Source organism: Carassius gibelio, chromosome B18 (assembly GCF_023724105.1).
Source record: "Carassius gibelio isolate Cgi1373 ecotype wild population from Czech Republic chromosome B18, carGib1.2-hapl.c, whole genome shotgun sequence".
Taxonomy (NCBI): Eukaryota; Metazoa; Chordata; class Actinopteri; order Cypriniformes; family Cyprinidae; genus Carassius; species Carassius gibelio.
Window position 1 is genome coordinate 26027086 of NC_068413.1, and position 14620 is coordinate 26041705.

General features: G+C 38.9%; 1 protein-coding gene and 1 long non-coding RNA gene across 2 annotated transcripts in view; both read left to right on the forward strand.

Moving 5' to 3' along the window:
• Window positions 1-14236, forward strand: part of LOC127977467 (uncharacterized) — a 75051-nt gene extending 60815 nt beyond the window's left edge. Inside the window, exon 3 of the long non-coding RNA XR_008158243.1 lies at window positions 13677-14236. This is a non-coding gene — a long non-coding RNA (uncharacterized LOC127977467). The remainder of the gene's footprint in view (window positions 1-13676) is intronic.
• Window positions 1-14620, forward strand: part of LOC127977424 (genetic suppressor element 1-like) — an 870445-nt gene that overhangs the window by 446547 nt on the left and 409278 nt on the right. The gene's annotated exons all lie outside the window — the stretch shown is intronic.

Below are 14620 nucleotides of genomic sequence, written 5' to 3' on the forward strand. Positions count from 1 at the left end.
AAACATTTTAAAACATTTACTAATATATATATATATATATATATATATATATATATATATATATATATATATATATATATACATACATACAAACCCCCCAGAATTAAATTCCCAGAATTGCCTGCATTACATTTTTTACATACAGTATATATAACAGATACACTTGCCATTTTCCCCTTTTACTAACAGCTAAACAAGGCAAGTGTACTCCAATGTACTACAGCCTGAGATTTTCTCTCCCTTTTTGGCTTCAAAGTATGTTTACAGCACATTGACGGATTCCAGTTGAATGTTGTGTTATCTTCTGTTTCGGCCCACCAAAAGCCTCTGGCATCAGAAAAAAACGCATGAAAAATATAGAAAATATATATACTGGGGGCTAATACTATAGCACTTTTCCTGTGAAATTTTAAGCAAAAAACAGGAAACAATATATTTTACACCAACTATGCTGCGAAGGAAGACTTTACGACATCTTCCCTTTTTTTGCAGTTCTTTTGAGCCATGATATGCAGACTGTTAAGAATCATTTAAAATCAGATTGGTTTAAGTGCTAAGCCTTTAAAGAGTCCCAAAATAGAAATTCCTTTTCTTATCTCCAATTCTTCATGTCTCTTCCGCTTCCTACCTCTTCTCTCAAACTTGATGGCCTGTTTATTTTATCTGTTTACATTCCCTCAGAATCAGCGTCAGTGGGAGGTGGGTTGATGTGGGTGCATCTGCCTTCTGTAAAGTTGCCCAAGTCTGAGTGTAACGGAAACAGGTCGATTTAGCTCAAAGGGAATCATTTAATAATTTAAAGGGAATTTGAACAGAATCACAGTTTCACGGCTGATCACTGAGACGCCCTGCGATTCACTGAACAAGCCGTTTAACATTAAATCTGCGCTGGATACTAATATCCAAAGTATAGTGAAAACACTATCAATTAGCACAGTAACAAGATCGGCAGTTTAAGACATTAACTTGTAAGCACAAAACACAAGATACTTCTCTTTTCAATATGAATAAGGCTTTATTAGATAAATCTAAGACATATAAACTAATCTAACACATAAACGCACGCACTCACATATTCACACAAGTTGCAGGAAGATCGAAAGTTAGGGAAAGATGAGTTTAAGAGAATGGAAATATGGAATCCCAAGTTCACAGCAATACGTCAAATTGCATAGACATGAACAACCATCAATCACTTAATTAACGCTCTCATTGAGTTCCTCAATGGGGTTAAAATTATATTAGACACACCAGCACAAACGTCTGAGGATACATTGCCTTGGTTTCCTGTGAAGGGGACTCCCGTTGAAAGGGGTATCCCGATGTCTGATTGGCTGGAAGTTCAGTCGCTGAAGTGACGTCTTGGGAAGCCCGTGGTTGTTGGGCGTTGGAGCTGAAACGCGCAGACGAGGTCGACGTTACAAAATTTAACTCAGAACACGAAACTCTCAAACGGAAAAGAAAAGAACTAAGGTTTGACGAGACAAAGTTATGTTCCTTCTCATAGTGGCTAAGTAGCAGCAGGCTTGCAGGCCGAAGCACGCTGGAACCGCGCTCAAACAGTGATGATTAAACAGCATGGCTAGAGAAGCTAAAGCTAGGTAGCAAAGCTACAAGCTAAAAGCTAAGAGCAGGCATGACTGATAGCACAAGCAAGGCTAGAACTAAAAGCTGGCATGGCTAATAGCAGCAGCATAGCTAGAGACTAAAAGCTAGAGACTAAAAGCAAAGATTTTATGTTGTCCTAAGTATTTAAACTGGCCTGTTGGCCACACATCAAATGTTGTCTTGACCAATCAGATATTGTCTTGGCTCGGGGGTATCATAAATCATATGTTTATCTTACCAAGCATGTGGTCCGAATTTTCCTGCCTTGCAGGGTCTAATTTTGGACATGATTCCTATTACCAGGTTATGATATATTTGACAAATAAATGATTGTCAGGACACCAAATTTCTCTTCTTTGAATTGAAATTGTAAATAATTGTTCTAGTGGTGTTAATGTTGAAAGCTGTTGTGTGAACAAGTTGGTTGGTCATCTTGCTTGGTTCTTGTGGCACTAGAACTGATTTATGACTTCCTGAGGAATTCGGCTCGTGTTTCAACACACAGCTTTGATAGACTCTTTAATTTGTCTGGTTCGACTCTGGTTTCTCGAGCGAGAAAGCTCTGAGGTATAACCCAACTGTAAACACCTCTCTAATGTAGGCTTTCCATCTGCATAAGAATAAATAATCTTTCTTTCTTTGGAAAGGCTTGAGCCAGTGTTGAGTACTCGAGACTCGGACTCGGTCTTGGACTCGGTCTCGAGACCGTATTTTAATGGTCTCGGTCTTGTCATGGACTCGTGTGCATTTTGACTCGGTATTGACTCGGACTCGAACATATTAGGAATCGGACTTATGCCCGAGTCCACTCGAGTCCCAATCCAAATATTTCATGATTATTACTGTATGTTGATGTTTATTTAAATTGATGTATGAATGACACATCCAATGACTGGTGATTTTCTTTTGACGTGAGACGTTAGGCCAGCAACACACTGGATGCGTGGCGCAAGCGCCTCAGCTGCGTGGCGTGTCTGTTTTTAATTCGGCTCCCATGTTAACAGGTTAGATCTTGCAGACTGCCTGCGTGAGACGCGCGGAAAACGCGCGCATGCTAGAAATAGAACCGACGCCTATTATTCACGCGACACGCATGCATGTGGGAAGCGTTTCCAGGCAAAATATACTAGGAAAATATGTTTATATGTCATTTTGTACACAAATACATATTAATTCATGACATTTTGATATTTGAAAGTCTATAGGTTGACATAAATTCAGATATAAATGTAATTTTAAAAATAAATTAATAATGATCGATATTCAAATATTGCACCTGTCAAACATACTCTATTTTGCCGTCAATACTGTTGACGGTGTCTTATCAGTAGGTGTGTAAAAAAATAAAAAAATAAATTTGATATTGTAATAAAAAAAATAAAGAGCCTGGTTTTTTGGCGGCCTCCCTCTATGTCACCTACAGCCGCAGCAGCGCGCCAAGCGCCGCGTGCAGGCACGCTTCTGGTGTGTAAAGACACAGAAAACGCGAAGCAGCCACCACGTTTCTTGCACGCAGTAGAGACGCCACGCAGCCAGTGTGTCACCGGCCTTAAGTTACCCTCCTGCCTCCGTAACTAAAAAAACTTCGACTAGTGTGTATTTTACCCTGCATTAAAATGCACCATCCAGGGAAATTAGCATTAGATTATCCGTTGCTGTTACAGAAAGTGATGAAATGGTAACTGTTGTCAGTCCCCGCTTCCTCTGCGCCAGTAGAGAGAGTTTTTAGTTGGGGTGGATTGATCATGAGACCACATCGTGCTTGGTTGGGTAGCTGGATGGTCTCCTCACTTATTTTTTTGAAAAGTAATTATGCCCATCTGTAATCTTCACAACATCTAAAGTGCACATAATCCAAGACATTGTAAGGATATTAGCAGTCATTAGTTAAGCTTCAAGGTTAAAAGTTATGTAAAAGCTGTTACAGTTGAACATTTACAGGTATAGTGGTACAGTAATGTTACTTGTACTAGAAAGGTTATATAGAATTACAATATAGAGTCGTACAGTAATATTATGTGTACTAAAAAGGTTATATGGATGTGTATAGTGGTACAACGATGTTATGTGAAAATGAGCACTTAATATTGACAAGTAACACTTCATAATACTAATAAAATTACCTTTACACCACATACTATGTGGCCCTTTTAACCTTTATTGTTTCCACCAAACATTTGACATACTCTTGAAGATTTCTTTAGGTCTTGTCTCAGACCCAATCTCTCTGGTCTCGGTCTTGACTCGGACTCGACCCTTTCTGAACTCAGTCTTGACTCGGACTCGACCCTTTCTGAACTCGGTCTTGACTCGGACTCGACCCTCTCTGGACTCGATCTGGACTCGGACTCGAATGAGCTGGTCTCGACTACAACACTGGCTTGAGCCTTGCTGAAAAATAGTGCTATGGCTCATGTTTGCTTGTACCTGTATCTTTTGTGAGCTTGTACTTGTTTGATGAATCATTGTCAATCAGGGAAGATGCTTGCTAGGAAGGATGTTATCACACCAATGTTTTTGTAGTATATAAGTTCTGGCAGTCAAGTGTTTAGAGAAGAATGGGCTGATCTCCGATGATCTCCGCTGTATCATTACCTCTTTCTTTCCCAAAAGCTACCTAATAGGCTATTTGGTCAGTGGAGGATTAAAGTAATGGGAGTGAAGGCCAAGCTAGCTGGGCGTGATTGAGAGATCAGCTTTGGCCAGAAGAGGATGAGAAGATTACCAATCTGTCATCATCTGTTTATTACAGGATGGGCTAAATATATATATATATATATATATATATATATATATATATCAATCCATACACATGTTTTTAAAAACATGCAATATGCATCCGCAATATGAATTTAGCAGTAGATAAGTGATTACTGTGTAATCAAGAAGCATGGATGTAGCAATTGGCACATAACGCAAATGCAGGAAAGTATACACAATAAAGTGCAGTCATGTCAAATGGAGCACAAAATGCTATAGTAGTTCATCTATTTCTGCATGTTTGTTTGGTCTAGCCTGCTCTGTGGGGCTAAATAACAAGAGGAGATTGTCTATAAACCAGTAAGAAGAGAATACAAGAACGAAGCGGGGGCGAACAATCTGCTTACAGGCTCAGCTCCAGCACATGGTGGGTGCGCTCAGATGGAAGAGGCAGAGGATGACAGAGCAAGGAGATCTGATGGCAGGAGTCTCCATATGGCAACTGTGGCCTGTTAGCCAGTCAGCAGGCCAGAGCGCTTCTGGGGTCCAGGGTTGCTCCGCATGCATTGTGTGGGCACACAGAACAGAGGAGGACAACTGGAGTAGGCACAAGGCTTGAGGACAGATTTGGTGGCGGGCAAGAGGTGCCAGCTCTGAGCTCAGTGGGGAGTGGTGGGAGATAGCTGGCAGGCGCAGAACAATCATATGGAGGGCAGGTTGGTGTTTTGACTGGCAGTGTGGGATGCCCCTGCAGTAGGGCTAAGGCTCAGAAGTGGCCCCACCCCTCCAATCGGACCCTGTTTTAGCCCCTCTTATTACCCATAGCCCCCTAATTCTGCTCCAGGCCCACCAGAGCAACTAACAGCCAGAGAGTAGGTATGCTATCTCAGCAGGGTGTAATGCTGCACCACACTGTCTCTAGCTCATTTACATGATTCCTTCTCTCTCTCTTGCACTGTACTAACACAATGCGGCATTTAATTCATCTTAATTTGTATTGCTGGTGCTTTAATGTTAGCCAGCTTTTGACCTAGTTTGCTAACAACAGACCAGAGCACAAGCTGTGTTTCGTGTCACCACCTCTCTCTGCTTCTGTAAAGATAATGTACAGTTGTAGAAAACACCAAGGTCATTTTAGTTGCTGTTCTCTAATTAGTGTATTTATTATTCCCCCTTGAGTACTGTACTGAAAGCTGTGATTTAATGAGATGCATGTTTGTGTGAGCATGTTTGAAATGCACCAGAGCAGTGCTTCTAAGGGTATAATTGTGTCTGTACCATGGTACTTGATAGAGCAGCAGTCCTTTCTAACTGTAACAAAAATTACACTGGCACTGTCCTCTGAAACAAACACATAGAAACCATAGAACCAGTAGAAAAATATGTTTAACGGAGTTAAAGGGAGAGTTGACCTAAAAATTCAAATGTTCCCATTAATTATTCACCATCATGTATTTCCAAACCAGTAAGACCTTCTTTCATCTTCGGAAAACAAATTAAGATATTTTTATGAAGCCCTCCATAGGCTGCAAGGTTTCTATCATGTTCAAGGCACAGAAACGTAGTAAGGACATTGTTGAAATCTACTGCCTTCACCATAAAACAATTTTTTTTTTATAATTATGTATATATGTTCATGTTTGCATGCTTATTTACGTATACATATATGTTAACATTAGGGGTGTAACGGTTCACAAAATTCACGGTTTGGTTCGATACGATACACTGATGTCACGGTTCGGTTCGGTACGGTTCGGTACGTTTTAGATACAGCAAAATGTAAAAACATCTCATCTTTTCAGAATGTCGCAAGCGCACCACGGGTCATGTGACAAAAACTAACCAATCAGCTTCATCCTTTCCCGTAACAACGTTGAAAGCTCAGCCAAGATGAAGGAACAGCTGATCATAGTTGTATGTGGATTGCAATTTTGAAATAAATTTAGTAGCAGAGCTAGCCTACTGCAAGCGATTTTTAGAGCTGCAAATCCATTTATCCTTTGCTGAAATTTCCGCGTCTTCATGGAGAGAGCAGGTCTATGCCCTCAGGGGCGCAAATGCACGAGCGCTTTGGAAAGGAGAAGAAAGACGCGCCTAGCCTAGCGTTTTCCACGTGTCCACACACACTCATACACACACACACCAAACATAGTGTGTTGCTTCACAGCATGAAATTTGCTCTTACGAATTTTGTGTGTGTAAGCCGTTATCTCTGATCAGCTGTATGACAGCCGCTTCCTTTTAGCAATCCCCTCTTGACTTTTCTGTTCAATTTGAGCATTTCTCTCTTGGCTCTTGACAGCTCAATTTCTTCTTTTCTTTTCTCACATTTTTTCTCCCTTTTATTTGAAGGCCTCACACTTTACCTTCAGGTGTATAAAAACACCAGAAATCTTCTGTGACAACCAATTTTCCAGTCATTTTATATAACAAAATGAGACCCTTCCTTAATCTTTTCAATGCTACTGTAAAACAACCTTTACATCAACACAACACAACTCAACACAAAGAGCTTGTGTAAAAATTTACATTAAACCACTGGGAATTCTCATGGATTACATCTTAGGTTTAAATGCTTGAAATATTGAATCTTTATTAAAAATACACACACACACACACACACACACACACACACACATATATATATATATATATATATATATATATATATATATATATATATATTAGTATAATATGTATATTACAAATTAATCAGTTTGAATTTATGTAAACAAAACATTTTGTTGCAATACCATAATAAGTGCTAGAAATTAATATTTCGCAATTCAAATGTAGCTATTTGGTACAAGTTTTCTATGTGCACTTGAAGGTAGCATTAAATTAGATAATTGACAGCAGGTGAGCATGATCAGTAACTATGAAAACAAATATAAAAACAGGAAAAGAAAACACAAATATGAAAGGTTTGGAGTTCTGAATGCTGTAAAATGCTGGTATTAAATGGTATTCACTGCAGATCCCTACAAATTCGTTTCAAGTGGTAAAACCTAGTCTGGCCCTTTTTTTTATTGTTTTTTATTGTCATTATTGTTTTATAATATAAAACAATAATGAGATAACAAGATGGGTGTAGTCAGAAAATAGACAGGAGAGAGCACATGGCACCAAATAAAACACAACACTCACAAAAAGACAGTGTCATCTGGTGGCCCTCCCAGGCACACCAGCTGAAGACAGTGACAAAAATAAAGTAACAAAAATGTATAAATAAGTGAGTGATTTTTTTGTTTTTACAAATATATATATATAGAGAGAGAGAGCGAGAGAGAGAGAGAGAGCCACACAGTATATACACTGTTTGCAAAAGTTTTTTAAAAATGTTTTAAAGTGTTTATTTAATGCATATCGGCAAATAAACCAAATATTTAACAGAAATTATGTCAGATTAAACAAATGGTTTAAACTGCAGTGGTGGCTGGATGCTGCACAGGTGTCAGGAGGTATGGGTGAAGAGGATATACACTGTCTCCCAGCAGTCAGCTATCACCACCTGCAAACTGGAGAAGTTGCCCACACAAAAGAGTAATTTGTGGTTCCATCACCCACCCATCAGACCATCACCCATCACCTCCATAAATTTCTAACAGCATAATAATGCAGTGTTGCTAACAACTGAATTTAAAGCATAATTTCTTCTTATTGCCCTCTGAAGATGTGAAGCCTGATGTTAAAGGCCCAGGCAGGAGGGGTTCTGATGTTAGAGGAGCCCAGGGTGGAAAAGGTTTGATGTTGGAGGCCTGAACTTTGAAGGCAAAGGCCTGGTGGATGCACATGTATCTATACCTCCAAGGATCCTTCCATTGCGACAGACCCCAGGATGGCCAAAACGTTATCTTCCTCTGGGACAGGAGGAACTGAATTGATACCCCATCAGTTTTGTTTGCTTCCCTCTTACATGCCGCAGCCCTCCATTTTGTCACTCTTACAAAGTCCCTTCATTTATTCCTGACTTCTTCTGGGCAGATTCAGATTTTATTTTTGTCAGCATTCGTAATGCTATTTACCAGCTTTGAAAATAGCTGGACTTTAATATTTTCCACCTCCTCCAAAAGAACTGCAATTTCATGCTTTGAAAATTGGGGTTTTCGTGTAATTTTCATTAACACATGGCTGGATGGCAAGGAGACTTAAATAGGAAAAACTTAGCAAAATAAGCAACAGGTGTCCACAATACTACATCACAGATATTCAAAACCCATCTTTTTTTCAATTGTGGTTAAGTAACCTATCAATATTATACAAGAAATAGTATTTATATGAAATTGTGAAATGATTGACATTGGGATCAGAAAAGAGCACATTTTTGACTCCGTGTGTATATAATGTATTTCGCTGAATAAATTAATGATTCGTCATTACTCGACTCCTATGTAACAATTTCAAAAGTGTAATTTCGAGTAGAAAAAAAGAGAAAATAAAACCAAATTACTGTAGGTGGCGGAATGTGCTCATGGCTCCAGTCAGCCATTAGATCGAAGAAGAAGAACGACAACGGCTCAAACCAATATAGTTTAAAATCCCAATGTTGATTTATATTTGTGAAAACAAATAAAAGAAAGATGTAATAGATTGTAGTGGAGGAGATAAAAACCAGGCAGTGTCAAATGTGGGGAGGCCATCTACAAATTTATACTGATGGGTCAAAGGACCCTGAAAGTGTTAAAGGGGCTTTTGGTACGTATAAGCATACCTGAATTAGGATATAAAAAAGGATGGAGGATTCCTGATCATGTGTCAGTATTTATTGCAGAGTTGGTAGCAGTTTTATGGGCAGGAAGGTGGGTAGAAAATAACAAATGGGAATATTCAGTCATATGTAGTGATTCAGCCGCAACCCTTATTACAATTAAAGAGTGCAAATCTAATTCCAGACCAGATGTACTTATGGAAATTTTGCAGGTGCTATATAAATTCCACAAAGCAGGGTATGAGGTGGAGTTTTTGTGGGTTCCGGCGCACATGGGTAATGAGGAGGCAGATGAGATGGAAAGGGTACAATTTAATTTGCAGTATGGGTCACCAGATTAAACAGAAATAATAAATAGGTCAGTAAAAGAAATGTGGCAAAGGTCATAGGAGTGTGAAAGGAATGGGAGAGCTTATTATGTAGTACAAAGAATGGTACAGAACGAAAGTAAATACAGATGTCAGAGAAGAGATGCAGTAGTCATATCCAGAATGAGTCTTGGGCATTGTGGGCTGAGTAGTGGGCTGGCTCTGATTGGAAAACATCCTGATGGACATTGTGAATATGGAGATAAGGAAACAGTGATGCATGTATTAATACAATGCATGAGGTTCTCTCATCAGAGGAGGAAATTGTTTAGGGAACTGGGAGAAATTTGAGAAACTGTTCTTAGTTTATGTTCTTTGTTAAATTTGGACAGCTGGAACAAAGTGAAAAAACTGATGGAATATCTGCGAAGCATTGGAATATACAAAAAGATATAGAGTAGTATCAGCTATAAATAACCCTAACGATTGGAGAACAGAGGAGGGCAGCAATACGCCATAGACGCATCTAGCCTGCCGGAAATACAAGAATAAACACAGTTTAAACGGGTACTATGGTTTTGGGAAACAGTCCTGACTAGCTAGTTCGTTTCCATAAAGATGCATCATACCATGGTGGTTATTCAGCGTGTTATGTCATTGTAGGGGAAACGCACCCCAGGTCGTGATTACAGCTGAAATCTTACTATTACACACCAGATTTTCCCGCAGTGTCCATCTTTCTCTGTTCTGTCTCTGTAATTTTTTCACTAATGTGTAATTTCTCCCAGTAGCCTGCAGGCTTTAAAGGGGTTGTTGCTAATTTCCGGTAAAAAGACAAGATGGAGTCATGATATAAGCCAAGAGTAGGTGTGAAGCTCACACTAATGGCAAAAAATATTATTTCATATTTCATCCCGTTGCTTTCATGGAAGCATTTTAGTCTAATCAAAGTTTAAATTAATTCAGACTTCTTTATTAATACATACAGTCATACATGTCTTTGTCTAATGCATATTATTCTAACAAAATCGAGCATTGCGTTAGTTCAGTCAGGTCACGTGAGTCACGCTTGCATCAGCTGACAGTCAACTGTTCCTGACGCGTACCAATCCAGTCTTGACGCCTATCTCTTGTGGTCTATTTAAATTCCCATTATTTAGTGTCTCTCCATCGCATTGCTGCTTGCAATTAACTCCCTCCTCCAACCCCAACTCCACCAACTGAACCTGTAATCTGATCTTATTTGTTCTTTCTTTACACTGTCTTCATTGGAAGCAGTCTTCATGACATTTTGTTTACAACTCATGTAATTGAGAATTGTAATTATGTATGCTTATGGTTCTGTTCTGTACCCCAGGGGGGTTTGTCTTGCTGCTTTCCCCTCTCTGTCCAAGCATGGCTGCATGGACAGGCGTGTGGAGTGTTGCCCAAAACATAACCATACCGCCAACACTAACTGTATGCAATTATAATTGCCATTAAATATACTTGACGGAAGTGGTCCTGATTGAACTAAAGACTTCATAATCTTTTGTGAAAATGTAACTTGCTCCACCTCTGAAATGATTTTCTTTTTCTGCTACTGTCACCAAGGCCAGTAGGCTGCATCTTTGATATTTAATATCTAAACCTGACATGTTTGGATTGATGGATGTTACAAGCTCAATCCTACATTTTCTGCTGTTGAATAAACAACAGTGCCTTACATAATTGGATGCCATTTCTTCCTTTAATACTAGTTTGAAGGCAAAAAGAAGAAAATTGATCAGATTTTATCTAAAACATGTTTAGTTAAAACCATAATGCTGTCAGACTGCATGGCCTGAGGAACAAGCTCTAATGTTCTCCTGGTAAAGTAAGATATTAGCAAAAATCTACATGTCAGGGTAATTTGCTGGAGGTTGTGGAGGCAGGAATGTTGAAACTGTGATGGATTATATGCTTATAGTATGAAGAGGCCTCGATATATTAAGGCAGTTTGGCTGCTAAGAACTAAGGGTCAGCAGACGGGTGGGTGAGAGGGAGGGAAACACTGAGGATAGCATTCCACTGCTGGTTAAACAACGGGCCATACCAAGAAAAACAGAGGGCGAGGGAGAGACGGGTGGTTTTGTTAAGCATGATAAATAACATCAGAGTCGGCGGCTAAATGGAAATCAAAGTGATTAGTGCATTAGTGAGAGCTTGAACTCACCCGTTTCTCTCTCTCGTCTTTTTTATGCTCTCTGCCCATTAGGAACTTATCAACCACCTTTTATGTATTTGACCTGCCTGTGTTTTAATTTTCACTAATGTCACAGGAATTAATATTTATTAACTATTTAAATTTTCTAACCATTTCAAATATTAACAGTGGCGATGACTTTTAAGACTGCACAGGATTTCCCAAAACTTCACTTCAAAAGGTCTGTACACACAGCATACTGGGTCTTGATCAAATGCTGTGCTTCACTGAGCATACAGTTTGCAAATACATACACATGTAAACACACACAGGCCTTTAAAAATTATGCACAAACCAAAATGTATCTAATACAACCAAGTGACTGGATACTATAATGATAGACAAAACAAGAACTATCACAAAAATTTTTGCATGTAAGTTATGTGCTAAGTCACATATTTCTGATTCAAGAGCAGTTTTAACATAATCTAAGTCACAGAATTAAATTTTGTGCATATTAAAATCTGGTGCCTCAAAATTTCTCTGAAGTCTTGGGGCCAATTTGGGGACAAAATTATATTTGAGTTGTTTTTAAGATTTTATAGTATCCAATATACTAATTAAAGGCTGGTAACGACAGCAGCAGTTCATTTGTGTGTTGTGAACATAGACATCATTCACAAATCCTGCCATGTTTTACTATAGCTGGTTTTTAATTCTTGACTTTTGCATTATGCAAAAAGTTTATAAAGAGACTAACATTTCATGGCTGGTTACAACTTCAGATGGAAGCATTTATCTGGTAACCCACAAAATCCAAAATCTGACATTAAGTTGACAAATAAAATGTATCACTGCATTACACCATTGGTTTAATGACTATATCCAATGTAATATGTAGATAATTTGATCATGATACTGAAATTCCAAGTGCCATGTATTTATCAATACAGTAAAAGGTTATGGTTAAATATTTGGTCTGTTTTTTGTACCCTAATGAGAAGTCAGTGTGGTATGTCTAAGGCAATTTAGCAGAAGTATATTAGCATAGGATAATTTAATATTTTGAATATTATTAAGGTTACATTAATGTGGCATCACAATCAGCTAGACTTCAAACAAGAAAATGATGTCCATGGTGTGAGTGTGCATTCCAGATGTGAGTGTGAATTCAAGCCAAGTCACCTTTATTTATATAGCGCTTTAAACAAAATACATTGCGTAAAAGCAACTGAACAACATTCATTAGGAAAACAGTGTGTCAATAATGCAAAATGATAGTTAAAGACAGTTCATCATTGAATTCAGTGATATCATCTCTGTTCAGTTTAAATAGTGTCTGTGCATATATTTGCAATCAAGTCAACAATATCGCTGTAGATGAAGTGACCCCAACTAAGCAAGCCAGAGGTGACAGCAGAAAGGAACCAAAACTCCATCGGTGACAGAATGGAGAAAAAAACCTTGGGAGAAACCAGGCTCAGTTGGGGGGCCAGTTCTCTTCTGGCCAGACGAAACCAGTAGTTCAATTCCAGGCTGCAGCAAAGTCAGATTGGGCAGAAGAATCATCTGTTTCCTGTGGTCTTGTTCTGGTGGTCATCTGAGACGAGTTCTTTATAGGGGATCTGTATCTGGGGCTCTAGTTGTCCTGGTCTCCGCTGTCTTTCAGGGATGTAGAGGTCCTTTCTAGGTGCTGATCCACCATCTGGTCTGGATACGTACTGGATCCAGGTGACTGCAGTGACCCTCTGATCTGGATACAGACTGGATCTGGTGGCTAAGGTGACCTCGGAATAAGAGAGAAACAGACTAATATTAGCGTAGATGCCATTCTTCTAATGATGTAGCAAGTACATCGGGTGTTATGGGAAGTGTTCCCGGTTCCGGTTTACCTAATTAATGCAGCCTAAAAATCCTTTAATGGATTTGGATATTAAAAGCATATTAGTATGTTATGTGTAAGCCAGGTTAAAGAGATGGGTCTTTAATCTAGATTTAAACTGCAAGAGTGTGTCTGCCTCCCGAACAATGTTATGTAGGTTATTCCAGAGTTTAGGCGCCAAATAGGAAAATGAACTGCCTCCCGCAGTTGATTTTGATATTCTAGGTATTATCAAATTGCCTGAGTTTTGAGAACGCAGCGGACATAGAGGATTATAATGTAAAAGGAGCTCATTCAAATACTGAGGTGCTAAACCATTCAGGGCTTTATAAGTAATAAGCAATATTTTAAAATCTATACGATGTTTGATAGGGAGCCAGTGCAGCGTTGACAGGACCGGGCTAATATGGTCATACTTCCTGGTTCTAGTAAGAACTCTTGCTGCTGCATTTTGGACTAACTGTAGTTCGTTTACTAAGCGTGCAGAACAACCACCCAATAAAGCATTACAATAATCTAACCTTGAGGTCATAAATGCATGGATTAACATTTCTGCATTTGACATTGAGAGCATAGGCCGTTTAGATATATTTCTGAGATGGAAAAATGCAGTTTTACAAATGCGAGAAACGTGGCTTTCTAAGGAAAGATTGCGATCAAATAGCACACCTAGGTTCCTAACAGATGAAGAAGAATTGACAGAGCAACCATCAAGTCTTAGACAGTGTTCTAGGTTATTACAAGCAGAGTTTTTAGGTCCTATAATTAACACCTCTGTTTTTTCAGAATTTAGCAGTGAGAAATTACTCATCATCCAGTTTTTTATATTGACTATGCATTCCATTAGTTTTTCAAATTGGTGTGTTTCACCGGGCCGCAAAGAAATATAGAGCTGAGTATCATCAGCATAACAGTGAAAGCTAACACCATGTTTCCTGATGTTCTCCCAAGGGTAACATGTAAAGCATGAAGAGTAGCGGCCCTAGTACTGAGCCTTGAGGTACTCCATACTGCACTTGTGATCGATATGATACATCTTCATTCACTGCTACGAACTGATGGCAGTAATATAAGTACGATTTAAACCATGCTAATGCACTTCCATTAATGCCAACAAAGTGTTCAAGTCTATGCAAAACAATGTTGTGGTCAATTGTGTCAAACGCAGCACTAAGATCCAATAAATCTAAAAGAGAGATACAACCACGATCAGATGATAAGAGCAGGTCATTTGTAACTCTAAGGAGAGC